A 5,257-nucleotide genomic window follows, 5' to 3' on the forward strand; every position below is an offset into this window, starting at 1 on the left:
GCAGTCAATGCCTACATGACAGAAAAATATTCGCACAAATTTGCCGACCTTATCTTAACCAGCAGATGGTTTAAATATCTTCTAGAACAAGAGAATAAAGTCTAAGCTTTTTACAACACATTATGTAAAAGTCTTTAGATATTTATAACTCAATAATATGGTTATGATACTTAAGTATACTGGCCTAATTTATACTGTTGACAGAGTCTATGCTTACTATTGTCTTCTAAATTGGTGAAGAGAAGTTCAGCAGTGGCACAGAGGATGGAAATGAAAATCTTAAGTTCTGGATGAAAATTCAGTCTGTAAATCTCAAGCAAAGTATAGCTAGACCATGTCACACACAACTACATACTTTGTACTAATCTGCCATCAATTTTTGAAATCCAGATCAAGTATGGCAAATACTTTATGTGTCAAAGCCCACAAAAGCATTCTGTAGATTGTAAACTTCCATTTCAGATGTTAAGAATTGCAGAAATGCTTCCACGGGGCAAATAGTTCAGTACTCAAATACGTAATCCCACACTTTTTTAGCTATATCCATCCTTCTATTACAGCATTCAAAATGTTCTGTAACCATTCCTGTTAAAATGGTTCTGATGTGTACACTTTCTGGGGGGAGAAAAACTTTCCAATTTTGATATAAATGCTTACATTATATCCTTTTCCTTCTACTAGAGTTCCAGCCCCATACCCTCCCCTGGGAGACAATCATGGCTTCCTAGCTGCGACCAACAAGATAGTTACCAGTCCACTCTCTAGTCAAGGTGCCACACGCTGCCTGGGAGGAGGGACATTCTCCCTGCAGCAATGGCAAGAGCTGCCACCAGGACGCTAGGGCTCTCTGCTCCCCTCAGAGATGGCACTGATGAGCACCGCAAGTCAGGCCCTCGAAGGTTGGAGCCCTCTATCGTGCCTTTTTCTGAAAACATGCAGCCAATATAGACTTTTCACTCTTGACTCTAGACCGAAATGTGTCACTCCACTTTTAGAACAGCTGTACCTGACACCAACTTGTATATGGCTCGCAGTAATGTCGGAGATGTGAAATGCTTTCTTCAAGTGGGGTCCTTGGCTCCTCCACATATTTAGATTGACCCTCAGGGACGGAGTAGAGTGAAAGCTGCATACGTTAAAAAGCAAAACAAAAAGAAATAAAAAAGCACATGCAGTCATAAGATAATGCAATCAATCATCAAATCGGCAAGCATCATTATTTCTAATAATTCATGAATTGCTGTGATTCTAAGGGTTTCATGCACCCTGAACCTTACTTCAGAGGATCTGTGCATCTGATTTATCAATAAGAAGAAGGCCAAGAAGACAAAACTATGAAGTGTCCTACCCTTCTCCCACTCCAGTGGTAGCAGACAAAACAGCCCCGCCTTGATCCATTTTATATCCTGGCATTTGGTATTTCACCTTAGATACAGTTTGGAAAAAGGATTCTATGACTCTAAAGTGGGGAGGGGATGCAAAAAAATAAATTGAGTTTAAATGATCAGTCTGGTGCTAATCCAAGCAGGATAGCAAGTTTGTTCCCCACCCAGAGGAGCGGCCGTTCATAGTCGCTACTGGCTGCCTTCTTCACCCTCAAAAAACACCACAGTCCCAAGGTCTGAGAAGAGTAAAAAGGGCAAAAGATAAACTAATTAGCTTTTTGAAAACACCATTCAAGTAACCTGGTTCATGACTGAAGGCAGATCTTTACATCATTTTACTCTAAGTCAACAGAAAGCAAATATCCAAAATAATCGCCGGGAAGTATAGACAAAAAAAGAATGTAAACAATGGAGAGAAGATTTCTTGTTTTATTTATTTAGTATTTATTAAGCAGTTACTTAAAAGCCTCTAATCTGGCCAAGAAGAATGAAGCCAGGTCTTAGAGAGGGAAAAATGCAAATATTTTCTTGGCTTGAAAGCAGTCTTGCAGGGGCACCTGGGTGGCTCAGTTGGTTAACTGACTGCCTTCGGCTCAGGTCATGATCCCAAGGGTCCTGGGATCGAGCCTCGCAGAGGGCTCCCTGCTCTGTGGGGGAGACTGCTTCTCCCTCTGCCTGCCACTCCCCCTGCTTGTGCTCTCTCTGTTAAATAAATTAAATCTTAAAAAATAAAAAAAAAGGAAAGCAGTCTTGGATGAGGCGGATCACTTAGCGGTGACGAGCAGATTCCCCACAAAAAAATCTAGGAAATACTCCTTAATTATGCCTTAAGCTAACTATCATTAATTAAAGTTTATTTGTTGAAAAGCTACATTTTAGTAGCCTCCCACGAAGAAAAACTATAAAGAAATATATTTCCTCCCTTTAAGTGTCTTCTAAACTGTCCTGTCTCCTGATATACAATGTGTATACTTCGTACAGTAACTAAAGCAGATGTTCAAAAAATATCACAACATGAATGGCATGTTACCTCATTAACTTTCACAGAAGTTTTGTGAGGTGAGTCCTTTTTAGGTGATGCATAGACTCTGAAGGTGAGCAGACTCAGGCTGGCTGGCCCCACAGACCTCTGAATTACCTGAAACACAGAAGCAATCTTAAGCCTTCTGTCAGTGCAATAAACTGAATGTGCATAACGTGAGTACATTTATTGCGCTTTATGAGAAACAGATGTATTCCTGAAGTTTTATGGAAGTCAGAAACTAAAAAACGTGTACTCACAGACTTAAAATTTCAGGTCACCTTCACCTTAATTTCCAAGACAGTAGTTCTTAAGTTTTTCTACTTAGCCTGTCAAGTAAAATAAAAGGTACATACAAAGACACATGTGCGCACTTTTAAAAATAACAGAGAAATGCTATGGAATGATTTTAAAATTATAAGAGTCTCGATCTCTCTCACACACATACACACCCCCCCACCAACAACAGTGGAAGAGGTTTCTAATGATTTCAACTAGTGATTCGCTGAACAGAGTGAAGATTATTTCTGTGATTCTAATTACCAAACTTTCACAAGCTTTCTCTTTCCATTCCCATTCAGAGCTGGTCTCCCCCAATCTAAGTTCCCCAGCTCAGTATCTTTTCCTGCCTTGCCCTCCCTCACTGGGTCACTCACACCCAGGGCTGCAATGCGAAGGCAGTACCTCCCAGATGTGCAGCCCCAGCCCAGAGCTCCCTCCTGAGCTCCCAACTCACTATCCAATTACTCCTGGACATTTCTACTTTTCTACAAGCCATGTCCAAAATCAACTCATCAGGATTTTGACTGCGCCTCCAAGTCCACACTTGGCCTGATGGGTGGGTATGTGCTATGGAATCAAGTCAGAAGGCTTTATTTTCAATAATAATCCCCTACCTTTACACAGCACTTGACCATCCAGCATCTTTCCCCCAGACCTGCCCCTTCTTCCTCTACTTCCTCTCAGGCATGGTGCCACCACTCAACCAGACAAGCCGGTCAGAAGCTCTGAGGTCATATTCACCACCACCCTGCCCTATCGGTCAGTAAGTCCTGTTAATTCTAACTGTTCAATAATCTCAATTCACTCTCCCCACTTTATCTCCTCCTGTACAATCTTCCCTTGGGCCCTCATTTCTTGGATTGTTTCCAGCAGCATTCTAACGGCTCACCTGGCCCTCTGATGACTCGAACCACCACAGTGCAAAAGAATGATCTTTCTAAACTGCAAATTGATTATCTTCTACCCTTCGAGATCCTTCGTTATTTATTATCTAGGACTTCTATGCGGGCCAAACATGGCCCATTATGATGCGACCCCAACCACCTTCTTTCACCTCATCTCTGCCACTCTGCCTTCTCCCACAACACACGAACTCCCTAGATTTCTCCCATGCTGTTGCCCAGCTTCCTGGGTTTACACATGCTGCTTGCTCTACCTGGAATGTCCTATCCTTGCTTTGTCTTTCTGTACAACTGCCTATGAGCAAGGAGATATATTGCATTTTTCTTTTCTTTTCTTATTTATCCATTTATTTATGTCTATCAAGTTCTCCCTACCAGATTGGAAGACCTTTCATGATGCTGCCATGTCTTACTTGGTCTCCCTACTGCCCCTGCCTGTGCCTAGCACAAAAGAAATATTCACTAACTGTTTACTGCCTGCATGAATGGATGGAAGAGAGGTGGAAAATAAATGAGTGGCTGACTTGTTCTAACTCTGTAGGCATGCCTTAGCATCATGGAAATCATATAACTGAGATTTGCAATGCCTGCATTGTGAAAGACTAGGCTATTCCATAATACTCAGAAAACATATAATGCTAAATAAAACATAACAAAATGTCTGTTGTAATGTATGCCTGGAGTTACACACAGAAAGGGAAATTCCTACTTCAGAAGCAAATAAAGAGCTAGAAGCTATTTAAAGGAGTGGCTATGACTTTAAACTGGTTTAAAAATAATTAACATAACCTGAAGGAGTAAGTGTTCATCTTGAAAGGACTTAATTTCAAGGCAATATTGCTACAAATTTCTTTTGTTTCCAGGGTAAAGGTTAACCAGCTATTGCTGACAGTCAGTGTGGTCCCTCCTGGCACCCCAGGAGAGGGGCCTATAAGGCTGCTGGTATCTGGAGGTGCCAACTCAGTACTCTGCCCCTGAGTCTGTCCACAACCTACTGACAACACTGCTTTGAACTGGGGACTTTACACTGAGCCAGCTAGCCCTACTCTGGACTTTAATCCCCTTCCTTATCAGCAAGAGCCGGTGCCTCACCCTTTCCCACTCCCCATCCAGCATGGCAGCCCCCAAGCATTTGGGGTTCATACTGTCCTCTACCTTCATCATTCTTTTTTAAAAAATTTTATTTGAGAGAGAGGGGAGGGTGAGAGAGGGAGAGAGAGAGAGACAGCACACAAGCAGGCAGAGGGGCAGAGGGAGAGGGAGAAGCAGGCTCTCCACTAAGCAGGGAGCCCGATGCGGGGCTCGATCCCAGGACCCTGGGATCATGACCTGAGCTGAAGGCAGACGCTTAATGACTGAGCCACCCAGGTGCCCCTACCTTCATCCTTCTTTGATATAATGCCTTATGCTGACCTTTTTAATTCTCAGTTCCTGCTTTCGATCCTTAATCCTATCTACTTCTCACATACTTCGTTTTTCATTTCGTATTCTTCTGTTGTTTTAACTCAGATTTCCACTTTTCCTGTTCTTAGTGATTATTTTCACTCCCTTTCATCTTTTCTTTTCAATCTCAACTTATTCAGTGTTTAAATGTAACATTTTATTGGACTCTTGATTACTTTTACTTTATTTTTCCCTTTCATCCACTTTTCTTATTTTAATATTAA

General features: G+C 41.9%; 1 long non-coding RNA gene across 1 annotated transcript; it reads right to left on the bottom strand.

Annotated features, from left to right (window-relative positions):
• Positions 1-1,004: 1,004 nt before the first annotated feature.
• LOC145719757 (uncharacterized) lies at positions 1,005-2,743 on the bottom strand. The gene is made up of 3 exons (XR_014142585.1): positions 2,667-2,743; positions 2,416-2,523; positions 1,005-1,126 (listed from the first exon to the last, which is right to left on the bottom strand). It is a non-coding gene; the product is annotated as an uncharacterized LOC145719757 (long non-coding RNA).
• Positions 2,744-5,257: the final 2,514 nt, after the last annotated feature.

Source organism: Leptonychotes weddellii, unplaced genomic scaffold (assembly GCF_054177405.1).
Source record: "Leptonychotes weddellii isolate Sample4059 unplaced genomic scaffold, ASM5417740v2 HiC_scaffold_6963, whole genome shotgun sequence".
Lineage (NCBI taxonomy): Eukaryota > Metazoa > Chordata > Mammalia > Carnivora > Phocidae > Leptonychotes > Leptonychotes weddellii.